Source organism: Diuraphis noxia, unplaced genomic scaffold, assembly GCF_037042655.1.
Source record: "Diuraphis noxia isolate RWA-SAM2 unplaced genomic scaffold, SU_Dnox_SAM2 contig0001, whole genome shotgun sequence".
Lineage (NCBI taxonomy): Eukaryota > Metazoa > Arthropoda > Insecta > Hemiptera > Aphididae > Diuraphis > Diuraphis noxia.
This window is the reverse complement of record NW_028301711.1, coordinates 79,697,870-79,716,562: the sequence shown is the minus strand read 5'-3', so window position 1 is coordinate 79,716,562 and position 18,693 is coordinate 79,697,870. Positions and strand designations below refer to the sequence as shown.

Sequence of the window (18,693 nt, the reverse complement as noted above, 5' to 3'; positions counted from 1 at the left end):
CTCTCCGGGGTCGGGTCGGATCATAAAATATTTTTAATTTTGACCTTTATTCTTTGCTCTTTTTTTTTTTTTAACTCTAACGATATTAATCTTACGCATACAACAATATACTACTTACCGCTTGGCCGTCGACGTAGCTATATATCCACCATTCGTATTATTAAATTGGCCTAAAATCAAACTTTACAAATTCGACCGTACCTATACGTATTATACGCAAACCTACTTGATTTCGACACCTAAAACATTCAATGTTTTTTTGGTTTGTTAAAATACGGGTTCTTCTTATGTAATTTTATTTAGCATACTGTACGTATAAATGTTGTGTTATTCGTTATAAATGGAAAATAAAATATTAATTTTTGAAAATAATATAATTGTGAATTTGTGATAGTCTATGTGTGTTATAAGATAAATTTAAAAATAAAATATAAAACATGAAATCAAATGACATATTTTATAAGGATGATAGACTCAATAAAATTACCTAAAAATAGCAAAAATATCATATTTTTTATTTTAACAAAAATATTTTTCCATATCCTTTTCTCAAAAATGAAGTCCTAATTGTATACCACTGTTATATGATTGAATAACTCTCGACAGTTTCAACAGTCTCAGAAATTTGTATTTTATAAATTATAACGAAAAAATCTAAAATCGATTTATTGAAAACCGTGTGTATTTTAAATTTCATCGTTTTTAGGGTTTTCCTTTTGCATAGTATATAATGATGACCTCCCCGAAGTAAAATGTAGGTACATTAAATTTGATATGTATACTGAAAATAGGGTAATTACGACTTGATTGGATCACTTCTTCTCCCTAAAACAATTATGACTTACATTATGACGGAAAAAAATTAATTGTACAAAAATATAACATTCTTCGATTCACTCAAAATCTAAAATAAATATATTCTCAAGTTTGTATAAGTCTTAAAATGTCTTTAAAAAAAAAATTGTTTTCTTATTGTGTATACCATTTTATCAAATAGTTTCACAAATGTTAACCATTTGTATGGTATTATATTATAACCGTTGAATAAGCGTGAAGACATTTTTTAATGAAAATAATCTATTTCCTACGAACAATAATACAATGGGTAAAATTTTACACAATTAACACATTAATTAGTAATTACACATATAATATTATAGTCGCTACGAGCTACAAGTATTTTACGTGCAATATGAGTGAGTATAGAACCATGGGCGTAGCTTAAGTTTTCGAGTTGAAGGGTTATTTTCGTTGGAAAGTGTGACGTAGGGGTTGTACCACCCTCTTCTCCACATCTACACCGTGACTACACCAACCCTTTGCAATATCGCGCGCATACAATATATTTTAATTATAAATTACACTTACGTCATATTAAAAAAGTTTATAGATTTAATTGCTTATAAATGCATATGTCATGTTAAATTATTTTACAATAATAAATAGGAAATTATTTGATTAATTAATTCGAAACATATAAGTATATAATAAGTTTACTACGCAAAATACAGATTTGGCATTATAATCATTACGCGCGGTTTGTGTGACGAATTATTAATCTATAAAGAAACAATTGTTGTTGACTTAATAATAATAATGCATAGGGTGATTCATTCCCCCCCCTTTTATATCCTTAAATAATGCATTTGTTTGAATCCTGGTTTTTGAAATTCTTAAGCATACTTAAAAACTATATATTCGAATACTCCAATTTTCTCTATCTTTCTAGTGCTTCTTGTGGCGATACAAACTACAAACTAAACATTTTTTTTTTTTTTTTAACCTTTTATTATATTGTAAATTGATGAGTTCATTATGTGTGTTTGAAAGTTTCATATATCCAAATTTAAATTCATAAGATTAGTTTCTATTGTTTGAGTTATCAATCTTTATATAATATACAATAACATACTGCTATGGATAATGTGGATTTAGATAATTCAATATATGATTTTATCTTTATTTAATTATAAAACTTTTCCTGTCCACTAGTTAACATTAATGTTATGGTTATCGTTGGCAGAAAATTTAAATTGTATCGTATATATAGATTTTTCTTATGAAAGCTAACATATTTGCAATGTTTTCGATGCCTGGTCCTAATGATTCATTCAGATGTGGTCCTCGCCTTAAAGTAGGTAGCTACAAATTTAGGATTTACAGACTTTCTATATAGTGATATACAATAATTCCATATATATGTATATATATACGTATATTGCTGCAATATATTTCGGAACACATCAAAATCAATTAATCTTACAATTATATTAGTTTCCTTATTTTCGGACGTTTACATTTTCTGTTATTATAGTATAAAGTAGATTTACGATTGTTTGTACAGTATATAAGGTTTTAATAAATTATAGTTTGTATACTCTTCGTACACATATAGGATCGTCAACTGTGTAATATGTGTTTGGGTTACCTACCTTATTTAATATAATGCGGGTTGTAATACACTGTCAAACGTCTTTCTGGGCTCTGAGGTCAATATAGAGACGCGTGCAATTATGTCATTATGCCGAACTACATTTCACGCACATATTATAGTTGACATATTTGTAACACACCGTGATTATTTAATACGTATACTTCTTATTGTGAACAGGAACCTTAGGTCAGGAACCTTTTCATAGAAAAGAGCCATTCTTCTTAAAAATTTACTAAACCCAGGTGGGGGAAGGCTTAAGCTCAAAAGCTCTCACCCCCTGGATACGGCGCTACTGCTATATATCACACAAAATATCGACCTCGACATCGATGACACAGATTGCCACTATGTCACACTGTCCAGTCTACCCATGTAATGATGTTTATAATATTATCATATTTTGCAGCAGATTAATTTGTTTCCGCTGTAGAGTTCTGGACTTCCTTGCCCCGATGTCAAAATGGAGATGCCAGAATTATGTCTTTATACCATATATATAAACACTAACATTTTTGTTACATAATATAGTAATTAATATGATTTTGTGCAAATATTATTGTGTATACGAGACCTAGGTATATATGATCGATAGACATGCTGCTATGGCACCTTTATATAATTTTTGTAATATGAAATTGGTGTTTTGGTGTCAATATTATGAGACAAACTGCGAACGAAGATCCAACTTATTTTACAGACTTCCGGAAAAACATACACATTTGCGTAACTGGTGGGGGGGGGGAGAGATTAGTCTCCTTTGACATTTTTAGCCGCCTCGGTACGTTTTGCTTTTAATCCCCTCATCCTGTTCAAAATCCAACTCCTCGTATAGAAAAAAAACAACTGTAATGGGTATTCGCACAATTTATAATAATGATATTATCTATGCCCCGTATAATTGTATAATACGATATTCATGCTGTAGAATTTTCTTGTACGCGGTTATGTAAAAAGAGTTTCAAAACACATATCTGCAGTGATTCAGTGATTTAGCTCTGATGAAACGTATAGAAAGATAATCATCTAAACAAATTATCGACAGTGTTATTTTATAAACATTTTCATGATATTTGAATATACCTATTACTACGTTACTATTATATTTGAATTTTGAATTTTGTTTCTAATGATGGAGGCCAGAGCCTCGATTTTACTCTACGGTTAATTTTCAACTTTTATTATATATATAGTCCCTGCGACTATTAAACTCCAGTGACACTCATGACGAGAAGAGGAAGACGGGGTTTTGCACTCCACAAGTTATTTTGAACTTTCGTTTTATTGAACGCAACACCAAGTACCTACATATATATCTCAGTTATTGCAGTGCGGGTGCCGAATAAATATATACTATTATTACACTTATTATGTATTATTTGTTTTATACGAATGACTTTGTTCTAAAGCATTACGCTCGAAAATTCAAAACCAAAAAAACACGAAGGCGTGCAAAGACCAGTTTAAAAAAAATTAAATTTCAAGTTCGCTTACGCTAAAAAATCTGACCGAATCTCGCCTTGCCGTTGACATATACCTACATATATTATATACTAACCAATGTTATGGTCGTTTTCTGGTTTCTGCGTTCGTGATGTGTCGTACAAGCAGATCGTATACGGCTAGGTGGCCACCGGATTTGTGTGGCTGCATTATTTTCGCAGCCGCGGGTCGTATGTATGTATATAGTATGTTACGTACTTACCCAAAACTTGATGTAGCTGATCTACTTGTGTTTACTATAATATTGTATCTAGGTAATACACACACCTGCCCGTTTCTCGGAATAGATGAATAACACTGTCGTGTGTTTGATATACAAAATTCGTATACACACAGTATTATATATATATTCGGTGTACATAATGTGTGTAACAATATACACTATTTATTTGGCGTCGGGCATATAATATACACAATATATTATTGTGTATATAGGTGAGCTGCGATTGCGCGTGTACGCACTGCTCGCATCATATATAGACGGATCCGGAATTACACACCGTGTGTATGCCATTAAATGTATCAACTCTTGTTCAACTCATTAATGCAATCCTATTCAGCGGCGTGGAAAATTAATGTACATCTGACTGGAAAAGCCCTTTGAACTTTTGCAAACTAAACGCATGGGTTTTCACGTCGAATAAACATATTCGTTTTAAGCTGTAAAGGGTTGTCTAAAATTGCCTCGCCCCGCCTGCCCTCCCCTCCCCCCCATGGCCCGCCGGCGAGCGACGCACCGGATTACAAACGCCTCTGATTTTGTCACTTGCATTAAATATTAGCTTTTCCTCGGGGCCTTCAAAGTGTTATACGCGCTTAGATGTAATGGATACAAAAGCTGCAGATGTATATACTATATTTATGTATAATATATATATTTTCATACATACATAGAGGTATAATTCACAGAAATTATATATATACTTATATTAATACATGGGTGGGCGAGAAATGAGAGGGAGGGGGGATAAGTACTCGTTTTCTGCAAGATGTGCGAGAACAAAATGTAATATTCATGCAATGTAAATGACACGTATGTTACATTTTAAAATTATTATTAAAATATTATCATAACATCGCTCGCTCGCGTTCTTCACTCAATGTTATTCTATGGGTAAACGATTATTCCCGTGGTTAGCCACTCCTCCCACGGGTTAAAAGTAAAAAATTCACAGTAAATACACTACATCATGAAAAATAAAATGAAATTTCGATATTGATTAATAATTGCGGTATAATTCGAAAAAAGAGTTAATCGAAGATACGTGACTACATTTTCAATAAAATATGTATTTGTATTGGCCCGGTCACTCTGCGGTATTTTCGCCGTATAGTCCAAACGGTTTTTTACGTTATCGTCTAAAAAACCATTTTTAAATCGACTATATCCTTACTGCTCAATTTCACCGCGTCCACCGTGTAGTGTAATGGCTCGATAGACTTAAAAACGGCTGTTATTAGACGGTATAATAACGTAGAAACCGTACAGAATCTATGGCGTAAATACCGCTGCAGTGTAACCGAACTGTACATAATAATACAATATTTCTGCAGCTCTATTTTTTTGTTCCAATAAAAGTTTTTCGAAATGTTGTTCATTAACAATTTAAAAAATATCGAAAATGTAGGGCCACTGTTTTTTTGGTACCTATTTAAATTGAGAATATTTTTACGAAATTCATTAAAGTTGTGAGAATATTCAAATTATTTTGTTGTAAGAAATTTATTAAAAATGTGTTCTCTTTAAATCTACGACTAAAAAGTTTCATACGAGATTCCTCATAAGTTTTTCTATTTAAAAAAAAAAGTTTAGTGGAGTTCAGATTCATTTTTTATAACCATTTGAAGTTTATATTTTGATTGATATTTTATGGCACCGGATCTATGTGCGATTTGTAGTACAATGGACACAGGACGATGCGGGCGTAATGGTGAATTTTTTAAAAACATTTTTTTTTATTATTGTTGGATTTAACATGTACATACAATATGCATGTCATAAATATGTTATGCAATAGTAATAGATATATGGGTATTACTTTTGGTGTCACCTCTAACTATAACGTCCAAATAATATTTAGTATGAAACACAATACATATTCCTATTTAATAATTTATTGTAACTATATATCTACTTATTTCGAATGAATAATAAATGATACGATTTTTAACGATTGAATGTTTTAAACATCCTAAACCTGATAATTACAATTTAAAAATCGTATTAACATCAGCATCAATATCGATAGTTTTTTCGTATTTGTTTAGAGACACTAGTACACTAAAACAAGAAAATCAAATGGTTTACTTCTCAAAAATCTTATAAATAATATAATTACACAAAACTTTTAAAACACACTTAACTTTTGAAGAAAAATATAGCAAACAAAACGAAATGAAAAGAAACCTCACGTCATCATGTAAGACTTATCATTCCTTGTATTTGCAGTTGCTTCGCTCAGAACCTAAAATTAATTAAAAAATTTCTTAAAAAGAATAATTCAGTAGTTCCGTGCTATCTTTTATTTGATTTGATCAAAGAAATAAAGCTTCCTCGAAGCTTATTTTCTATCTACTTTATAAAATTGAACTACCAACTACCCCTTCCCACAATCAAAAAAAAAATTACATTTAAAATCCACCTCAACATATTTAATCGCAGCTACTATATAGCTGTAACAGGTGTATTTGACTAATGCTATACATTTTTTTCCATTCAATATTTTTAAGTTTATTTTTGTAATGATTTCTAAAGCTCTGCATTATAATTTTTATGTTTTATATTTAATATTTATTTTTTTTTTTACTAAAATTGAATAATTTAAATTTTGTATTAAAATTTTTTCTTAAAATCCAAGATAGGTATTTTATAAATAAATATTTAAAACCCGTTTTGGCGTTTAAAACTTAATTTTTAGTTAAGTCATTGATTTTTTAACAATTTTCAAAGTTTGTTAAAATTCAAATTTATTTCTCTCTAATCGGTATTTTTTTTACCTTTAAAAGGTTGGTTTGGTAATCATTAATAAATATATATTTATTATCATTATTTAACGTTACCATGTGATGCATAGCACCACCATTATTCAAATAGACCTGTTACATTCCGTATAGGTAAATGACGATCTTTTTAAATTGTAAAAATATCAATACTGTATATAAATGAATCACACACTAAAAAAAAAACTGTTTTTATACTTGGAATTTTTTTTTATTTACCTAAATTTACTTTAGGTGACATAGGTCATTGTGTTACAATTTTTTTACATTATTTATATCAACGAATTTATTATTTATACAGTTTTTATATTTTATTTTGCAGTTTTGCCTCTGTGATAAACTCGAAGATGGCAGAGAGCGATGAACTGTATATTTAGAATTATTTATTTTAATTTTAATGAATTTTTTATCATTTTATTTCAGTACACCGCTACAAAAATATTACAAATTAAAAACAGAGTTTTTATTTTGAATGTTAAACAGTGTTTATTTTTTAGTCTTTGTTGGTATAATTTTTGTTTACTCTTTTACTACGTGTAGATTTAAAGGCATGGTTTATTATCATTATTTTTATTCGTTTTTGTGTTCGTGATAATGCAAAGGTCAAAAAAATATGCATCACATATTATACAATATAATATGCATCATAGGCATGTGAAATATAATATAATATTAATTCTCAAACAAACCTGCCTGCAGGTGAATGACCTAATAAAACTGTTTAAAGAATTATTATGCAACGTAGTTGTGAAGATCTCGACCCCACAATAACATCTTACATTTTACCCAATCACAACCCCTACAGATCTAAATCAACTGAAAAATGTTTAAGGAGAATCACCGGAAGTTTATAATGTCGTGGATAGGTAAAGTATTGATATCCGTTATAATTAGTGAGGAAATCGATTTTGATTGATCGCAAAGTATGATATAATGTTATTGTAAAATATTAATGCACTTGCAGCTCTATTATTTGCACGGCGCGAGACTTTATTTTATTGTATACAAGTTTTAAATAAAGCTACATACCTTATTTATGTATAAATGTTAAGCAGTATGCAAACAATTTCGTTTTAAGGAATACAATCTTGATCAACTTTCCGCTAGAATATTAAACGAGTGTTTGGCGTACGTTCCGTGGAATGCACTATAATACCTTCTCGACGGTTGTATTGTTCGCCTTACATTATTATTGTAACAAGTTCAATTAAATTATGTGATTAAAAATAAAATATAGCCATATAGGGCCGTATATCATTTGCGCATCGTCTGCTTACCAGTACCAAATTATCGTACATCAAATGCGCATCAATATTCTAAACAATAGAAGGGTATAACGAATTGTGTAAGGTACATGATGTATAATATTATATAGATGATAAATAATTTAAGATTTTTGACATTAAAAAAATAACTTATATACATTTTTTTGTTCAAATTTTGACAAAATTCATCAAAAACTCGAAAACGTGAGTTACAAAATTACATTTTTACTTAGTATATTATTGTACATCACCTTATACACATGTGCAATGTTCGAAAATTTAACATTACGTGAGTAAATTTAGAGACGAGCAAAGTTTAAGACCAAAGTTAGAAAACCATTTGCACATTTTTTTTTCATTTATTGAATAATATTTTGATGTGCCTTTTAAACGGTCAATGCGTAAACGATGTATAACCCAAAAACCGAACGTAGCGCAAATGTCTTACTAAAAAGGTGAAAATTAACAACAAACGATAACCAGCGCCATATATATAGGCATTTGACAAAGATTTTATACAACAATATTATACAACATCGCATGCGTAGTACATGATAACATAGTATGAACCATATAGAGTATGATAATATAATATTTTAATAAAATAAAATCAATGAATATTGATTTAAATAAAAAATAACATTTCGAATTTATTTATTTTTTGTTTATTAGTTGATAATTTATTTAATTTATATTTTTTATTAAGCATTAACATCAAAGTTATTGGCTCACAGTTAGACTATATAGTTATGTACATAATGAGTTTTTACAACGATGTTTAAAAAAAAAAAAAAAGTTAAATTAAGTTGTACATTTCAATATTTTTTTTTTTTAATGTGATTATTTTTTTTATATGTCAGAATCATAAGGTCCTATATAGCTAGAATCATAGGGTCCTATATACCTAGCTTGGTATAGATTTTTTGGTATTTCACATTCTTCTCTAGCCTCCGTGAGGATTTGGCAGTGGATTGTGATGTGTTTGACTGTAATGAAAGAATTGCTAGAGCTGCATGTAGGAGGTTCAGTATTTTCCATTAGGTAGCCATGAGTAACTCTCGTATGGCAAATTCTAAGTCGGTTTATAGAGTCCATAATTATATTCATACCGTGGTGTATTTTCTACTATTTTAACAACATTACAAACATTGAATTATATTTCTATATTTTTCACTTCTTATGTTTGAACCACACCATTCTTTGAAACTCGAATTAAATATTGTGATTTATAATTTTAACCATGACTTTACATCCTGCAAATTAACCAAATGTCTATAAATTATGAAAGATTAATAAACTACTTAATAAAACCTGAATAATATATAATATAACTTGCCAAAAACCCATTTTCATAAGCAACTCGAATAGCAAAAATACGAATGACGATTATCGAAAACTATATTATGAATTAGTTATTATTATTTTTTTTTTAAATAAAATGTTAATTTAAAAATATGTTAATATTTTTATAAAGTAATAACTAATAAGCATTACATAATAACCTTCAATAAATACATTAATGATAATAATGTTAATAATAATAACTCGTTCTGCAGTAGGTGTCGAGAGTTGATAACGAGAGTAGAGAAAGTGATCTGGTGTGAACGTAAATCTGCTACGTTATGCACTTATTGTGAGACGGAGACAACAAATATGGTCGTGTAACGTCCTCTTAAACGATATTAATATATTTCTGGCCTCGTGTCAATATAGATTTTTATATAAGTTTTAACGATCAGAACGATGATATAAGGAACATTTCATCGCAGACGAATCCTAATCCTGCAGTGCATTAAATTATTGTAATGTTTATAATATACGGCAGTGAGCACATGCAATCGCGAGTATACAGACTTTAATTAAGCGCCGTTCTCGAGTGATTTACTGGGCTCCTATGCGATTTCGAATAATTTATGAATTCCTGGAGGCCCGCGGACCATATTAACATATTATATACCCACTCGCACACACTCATGCACAGTCGTGGTTATAACTTATTAGTTCTTTTAATTGTAGGTAACATTTCAGTCAGGTACCCGACTTTTGGTTGAGAATTCTACACGGTTCGTTGAGTTTAAACAGAGGAAACAAGTCGGAACGGATCAAACGGTAAACCTTATTTTTTTTTTCTAGACTTAACGAGGGACTGATAATTTAATCTAATTCGAAATTTCAAAGGGTATATGACTTGTATTACAGATTTTGTAACACAAAAATATCCGGCATAATGAAACTTTATGTGCAATGCTTTACAAGCTATGTACAGTGTATTAAATAGTTGTTTGATCGCAAAGAAAAGTTTTAAGTCGTGGGGAGAAGTGGCGATCAACTGCACATTAAAAAAAAAAAAATAAATATTTTTTATAATCGTTGTTACTTTGAATGTAATCGTTATAGATAAAATATGTAGTTATTAAACTCGATAAAATTAAATCACAGTAAATTGGGAACAAATGCACGTTACCAACCCCCTCACGATTTTCAATTTTTTTTCAGACGACTTGTTTTTTTATGCTTAAAACGATGGCGTATTTTTTTTTCCGGAAACCATTATTTTGGAAGTTAGAGCCTTCCAAAGTTAGCGATTTTACGTTTATTCACATGCGCACCACACCACTACTTTACTGCCGCAGTATGGGCAGTGATTACACAGTTTGCGGCACTCGTCGCTGCGCTCCTCGGCGCCATCGCTGCGCTCCGCAAATCGAAAATATCCCTCGATTTGCTGTGTAAAACCACCTTTGGTAGACCTCGGAATTAAACAATGTTGTTAAAAAGCAATTATCTTCGCAGGTAGATGACCGACTAATGGTTACCTATTTACCTATATACATTATATTATTCTTGTTATTATATAAGTACCTATATAGCATATTATAATATTAAATATATTTTACATTTTTACAGTATTTATTTATTATTTATTCACCCAAAAAATGACTATGTCCCACAACTTGTTAAAATACGTAAGAAAAAATATTAAAATTTCTTATAGGCGCTGCGCGTGGCAGTCAGCCGCATATAAACGTAAAATCACAAACTTTGGAAGGCTATAACTTCCAAAATAATGGTTTCCGGGGAAAAAAAAATACACCATCGTTTTAAGCATAAAAAACAAGTCGTCTGAAAAAAAAAATTTGAAAATCGTGAGGGGGTTTGTAAAGTGCACTTTAGCCGTAAATTGTATTAACAATTCATAAAACTATTGATAGGTAAATTTAGTTAGTTAACCTATTGTGTAGGTACCTCTATATGTAGTCGCCATCATCACTGACCACTGTTACCAGGATCGGACCGCTACCATGACTGCATCGAACATCGGAGCAGTGGAAAAAGATCACCTGCAGGTACGCATCATCTGGCACGGTGTATTTTGTGTAATATAATAACGATATGTGCCGTGCCTTCTCTACATATTATGAAGTGTCGTCGTCGCGCAGTCGATAATATTACTCGTGATGTATACGTCATGTCGTGTGTGGAGAGAGCAATAATTCCATATTCCATCCGGATATAAGCTTTGTCCGATATATTATACGCGCATTTAATACATATTATAATATTATATAAAATCGTATACGGTTTCATGTCGAAAAGTCAATATAATACCAAATATAAATCACTGTGTTATGGTAATGAGAAAAATGTAATAATAATAAAACGTCGAACTGCGCTCGACCCATGCTATTTGTATGCCGGAGAGTGGGCGAGTAAAAAAGAGCGAATCGTGTATACATATAATATAATATATGTATATAATTATACGGCGTCATGTCACCAGTTACCGGAATTGATAAAAAAATCTTACATCGTTATTGTCGTATGATAATATAATATATATAATAATAATAATAATAATAATATGTGACCTAGGGGGTAAAAAGCGTATATTATTATTATTATTATATTGTGTTCGTTTGGCGCGCGCCTACATAATATTATACCATATACAAAGGGGTTTCGGTCCCCTCCTTTCAATCATCCAATCTGCATTTTTCTCCGCGTCCTCGACACAGTATTTTTATTATACGCGTATACACTGTGTACACACTCGGCGATATAATATATACGCAGCGGCGGCGGCAACTCGATTATTTCACACTTCTTACACCGAGAGACCCCATAAATTTGAGCACCGGACGGTTGTAATGAAATATGGCAATCTGTTTTGATACACGAGGGACCGGGCCGAGAGGTCTCCGCGCGCGCGAGCTCTCGTCCACTTATTCATCCATTTAAAGGCCTATAGTGAGTGAATTTGTGTGTGTGTGTGTGTTCACCCCAGTGTATGATGCATATATTCATCTCTAGAGATTTCGTCAACAATGACACCCCGTTTGGGTACTTGACCAGAAATGAATATCCATTAAACAAGTAGTTCTTTGACATGTTATTACTGATACACATACGCGTATCATATGTATATATATATTTGTGTGTGCGTCTCATATTATATATAGTTTTGACGGATGTAACGTTAAATGTGTATATTCGTTATTATACACGAAATGTAATGCGCGTGGGGAAATATTAAGCGCATTGATTTGTCAACAAAATAAAATTAATGTTTTGTGTATATGATAACTATAGTGTATCTGTTGATTCGTCTGTGGCAATGAGATCGTTGCCGAGTTCCATCACGGCGTACGACCTCCGACGCTAACCGATTTCGTGCTACAACCCTACTTACAGGTTGTAAGCCTCAATATTAATAGCACCATATTATTATCAATCATAAAAATGTCACAAACGTATATTATCATGTGTGTGCGTCGGTTTCTTACAATATTTTAATTTCTATAAAATTTTACAATTTAAAAACGATGACGGTGTTCGCTTAAAAAATTTAATATCCATAAAGTTCAACTTCCAAACATCACTAATGTTAGTACCTATAAATTGTTTTTTATTTTTTATTTAGATCCCGACAACTATGATCGTTAGCTTTTGTAGGGGTTGATACACGTGTATGTGTACAAGGATTTTCCACTTGGAACACATAACCTGGATGGTCACCCATCCTAAAACTAGTGGCACCGGCCAATGTTGGCAGTCAAACACTTGTGATCTGAACAGACGCCAAGCTACACAGTATATTTCGATCAAAGACGCTTGAAAAAGGTGTACAATATATTCATGACCTGTGTAACGGTAGCATAGAAAATAATAAAATAGTTTCTTCAAAGGCAGAATGAATGGTCAGCAACTGCAGCGACACCACGACAACAATTTTTTTAATATTGCCTATATATTAAATAATTATATTAGTGTTTGCGTTTAATTACAAAATCGAACGGGCTCTTACATACGCGATTATTATTATTGCTATCCATGACGATGGCGGTGACGCAAAGATCAAAACATAATATTACGAGCGGTTTCCTTCATATTTTCTCTTACACTTTGGACTGCTGGCACAACTACAGCAACGCTAGTTCAAAATATAATAATAATATTATGATAGTCAACGCACTCTAGTTGTTACCGCGTATAATACGAACGAATATCGTGACGGGGTTCGTTCGGGTTTTTTATGCGTAAAAAATATGACGTAGATATTGTCTACTATATGTCTATATATGGGTTGTAATTTTGAACATTGAACACAATTTAAATGTTTACATGATAAAATCCATTTCTCGGTTTTCCGAAAAACTACGCCGCCGGGGAGTAAAGTGCAATTCCCAAAGATCTATATTTGATATATATATATACCATCTGTAACCGATCGCTTAGAGTGCATAATAATATTATGACTATCTGCCCAAAAATCAATCACGTTTCAAAAAAAAAAAAAATCCATCGTTGTAAGACAATAATATAATTTTCTCGCTTCACTAAGTTTATATGTATGTACATGTTACGGGCGAAGTATACAATTTGGGCATTTTATACAATGCCCTTCGTATATTGGGCGATATAGATAACGGATGAGATGATTTAATGATATATCATGATAAAGCATAAAACATAGTTAAAATAAAGTCGAATAATTATCTGTCACTAGTTTGTTCGTTCTTATCGTATTTTTACAATGGGGATGTCCGCTTTTCCACATACTATACGCGTATATGTGACATAATATATTATAACTATATTTACTGATTTATAAGTTTTATTATATGTAGTTGTAGAGTTTATCGTGCAGTGCGGCAATCGGCCTTTTGCCTATTCTCAAAAATGAACTATTTAGTAACCGCGAATCGTTTGTATAGTGCAGGTTAATTGATTCAGTATGCGTACCCAACTGCTTGTTCGAATATGAAAAAGTTTAACGAAGATTTAAACAATTTGTTAAAAAAAAAATAAGCTTCAAATACTTCATTTTTTACCAAGTTAAAATATGATCGATTAATTTTTCATAGAAATCAATTAAAGAACAATTCAAAAAATAAAGGAACCGAATGATTATAAACTTAAAAAAATATGGCGTTTTAAAAGTTGCTGATATTAACAAGTTAATTTTAATAACAGTATCAGAAAATAACAAAATTAATTAATATTATGTGCATAATGAAGAGTTATTTGATGCTATACGTAATGTTCATTTATCGATTGGACATGGTGGACGAAACAGGATGGAACACTAGGTAAATACAAAATTTATATACATTGCCTGTTGCATATTCAGCATTTATATTATATGATATTACACGTATACGGTTTATATACTAACAATAAACATAAGTATCATGTTACGATCGGTGGGTAACTGGGAACTATCCGTTGGTTATTATAGCGAGTAGAACTATAATGTACACATGGGCGCAACTAGGGGGGCTTCAGCACCCCAGTTGTTAATTTAGCACCCCCAGATCAAAAATATCAAAAATGGAAAAATCATATCAAAAAAGTTTTCTTTGTTTTACGTCATATTGTTTTTTTTATCTGACGTTTTTGGTGGAAACACAAATTATTTATGATGATTATAGTTATATATAATATGGTTGTATCAAATATTAGTTATGTAGGTAACATTGACATTTTTATCTGTTTAAACTAGATTATTATATGAATATATATAGGTAATATACCTAATGTATTTATGAGGTATACTTACTGTTTAGATACTTAAATATCAGTGTGCTTATGTTTTTACAGTGCATTTAAGATTTTTTATAGTAATTATAAAATTGAAGAATGATATTTAGGGGCGCGGGGCACGGACCTGTTTCATCTACATAATTTTAGCACCCCCGGTGTTTGACCTCTAGTTGTGCCTATGATCATGTACGCCATTACGATTTATACTGTTAACATGTCTATATAATGCATTTATGTATTTATATATATTAATAATACATAACATTGCCCTATGTACGAAGTGCATTGTATAAAATGCCCAAACTGTATACTTTGCCCGTAACATACGTAATATCATATCTTATAAAACAAAACTCATTTTAGACACTCGTTTCCATCAAGCCAAGTGTATTTTGACAATTTCGTAAAACTGATTCGCGATTATAATAGTACTTCCGGTTTCAATAACTATACATTTTGTTATTATATTATTTGAAAGTATTCCAATAATATTGTATTTAGTAGCGATGATGCTCATTTAACGCGTAGTACAGGCTTTCACGTGTTTACTTGAAATTTATAAGGTTCGGCTTTAAGACCCATTGCTTAAAAAATGTACAATACAGCTGTGGATTCCGTTTAATGTGGTCACGTTGAGACTAGCCCTGTTTGCCCATATTAAGCGGTCGCCCATAAAAACCGAAATTAGTTTAATCAAAATATAATAAAAAAAGTTTTTATTTGTACTATCATATAATTGAAAAAAAAAATACTAAATAAAATTAAATACGTATAATAAATTAAATTAATATTTGGATGTGTAATGTATACAAAAAGTTGTAATTGTTCGTTGTCTAAGCTGTTTAGTATGGATCTGGTTGACGAAATGGGCACACGCTTCAAGCTTATCAGACGGGCTATTTTCGTTACCCTCTTGCATGAAGAACTTCTGCAACACATCAATATATATACACTTTTTAGCCTCTCCAGCTGTAACTGGTAGTTCGGTATCTTCTTATTCTTATTCATCTTCCTATTTCTTTATTTCCTATTAGTCGTTTTTAAATTCACTTGTGTGTATTCTAAGCATTTCTAACACTATGATAAAATAAAACTGCCCATATTACGCGGTTTTGTTTAACATTGTTAATATACATTTGTATTTGGACCAGACATAATGTTTGCCCACATTAAGCGGAATCCTCCGTATTATTCACGTATAAAAGTACCCGTGAATTTGTTTATTCACGTATATTTACGTCTTCACTTATTTAGGACTCTATTTTTATTTGTAGGTTAAATATGATTTTATGCTTATAACTTTCAACATTTAATATTATAGCTTGTATGTTTCAATATTCTGGACCATAATGGCCACGATGAGTATATTTCCAAAGGCGCAGCATACTGGTTTACAATACCTTTTTTGTTACTCTTGTAACAATGGTTTAAATCGTTTTATTATTGACATCGAACAATAATAAAATAATTTGTTGGACAAAGCGAAATTAAAAATGTTTTTATGCTTTGATTTTACAGTAATAGTGACTATGGAATCATTCACATGGATGGAGTTAAACGTTGTTTTCCTGCAGGTGACTGCCGCGCTCCCTCTCCCACAAGTGGTCAAAATTATTCAAATAAATCGTCGACCGCTTCTGCTATACAACGAATACAATGACGTACGACATACAATATGGATAATGCAACAGCGTTTCGTGAAAATAAAAGTTTGACGAAACGGATTCTATTGAAAGTTAATTCAACACCATCGTCAGTAGGTGCTATGATATAGCGTCGCAGTGGGTTGCATATTTCGTCCGTGTAGGTGGTAATAAGAGTCGTCTCTCAGGGAAAAGGGTGAACGGTGGTGTGAGGGCCATCATCGGTACCGCTGCTGAGCACTTTATAATATTTAATAATAGTATATTATATATTATGCGCGCAGGATTCGCGTGCGTCTTATTCGCGAATTCGGAATATTAATGTTTTTAAATCCTCATGCATATCATACATATGTGTGCGTCGCAATACACACACACACACATTCGTTTGTAAGTATATATATGATGAAATATAATAATAAAACGCGTAACGCGAGCGACTTAATTCGTTAATGTGATTTCCGTGTGAAGTAGATTAAACATTTAATACTCTCCCCGGTCTCGCGCACCATCACAATAATACGCACACCCACACCCACACACACACACACCCACATATATATATATATATATATACGTACATATTATATTGATAGTCGCTAATGTTTAGGACTGTGGAGCAGTCACTCAGCAGCGACGTCGGCGGCGGCAGAGGGCTTTGAATATTTTTAACCCTCTTCATTGTACTCGCGTGTATGACAAGAACCCCCTCCGGCGGATTGGTGTATATACATTAATAGGGGACCGTCGGCGGCGGCGATTATTAAATACCAACATTACGTTGTAAAATAATTCGTCACAGTTTCCTGATTATGTAATTTATTACTCTCGAGTCCGTCCCGACTTTGGCAAATATAACTTTGAATCATTCGAATCGACAAATTACATATGGTATGACTACACACACACACAGCATATGTATGTCACACACACGCTCGTGCGACCGTAGTAACGCATTATAATATATTATAGAGTGAGTGAGTGAGTGAGAGAGAGAGTCTATAGTATATATATATATATATAATACAAGCGGGGAAGGACTGTGAAGGAGCTATGAGGCCATATTATTATATTATTGTTATTAGTCGCCGTCGACGGATTTCGGGTGGTGCGGCGCGAGAAAGACGTCGGACAGAAATGAACACTGCACGATCGAATGAATAATCGTTCAAATATAATAACGTCGTTATAATGTTACAAATATATGTATAATACGCGCAAAAGCAAACGTACATAGGAAATCCGGCAGTTCTATATATTGTATTATACGCGTTTCCTGACAGAGTCATGTACACCCGGGATTCGGTAAAGAGGGGTAGTTATTTTTATTCTTGGTATTGAGTGCAGTCATCATCATATTAGTATATCGTATATATATATATATAGGTATACGATATGTCTAAAAATATATAATTTGAAATATTGACAAACAAAATCTCAAAAAAAAAAAAAAAATACAACTCATCATTGCTGTGGGGAATCGTAAGTTCCTACACGAGAGTAACAGGTAGACAATTACATACGTTAATTCCTACATATGTGATGTGTAAGTTCCTACACGAAAAAAAAAAAGAAACGTATGTTAGTTCCTACACGACGGAAAACAGGTACCTATGTTAGTTCCTACACGACGAAAAACAGGTACATGTGTAAGTTCCTACACTAGGAATATTATAAGTTATCAATCTAATAACAGTTATATCATATTATAATACTGTCATATGTATTAACTCTTTATTCTATATAATTTATATGAAGCTGTCTATCTAATTTAATTTAATAATTTCAAAAATAATAATAATTGTAA

At 31.6% G+C, this 18,693-nt stretch overlaps 1 long non-coding RNA gene across 2 annotated transcripts in view; it reads left to right on the top strand.

Moving 5' to 3' along the window:
• The window catches only part of LOC149061940 (uncharacterized), a 189,567-nt gene that overhangs the window by 112,411 nt on the left and 58,463 nt on the right, over nucleotides 1-18,693 (top strand). Inside the window, exons 3-4 of one of the 2 annotated variants that reach the window (XR_016189422.1) lie at nucleotides 10,216-10,308; nucleotides 11,442-11,581. The exons of the other annotated variant lie outside the window; for it this stretch is intronic. This is a non-coding gene — a long non-coding RNA (uncharacterized LOC149061940). Of the gene's footprint in view, nucleotides 1-10,215; nucleotides 10,309-11,441; nucleotides 11,582-18,693 lie in introns of those variants that run through there. 2 annotated transcript variants of the gene reach the window in all.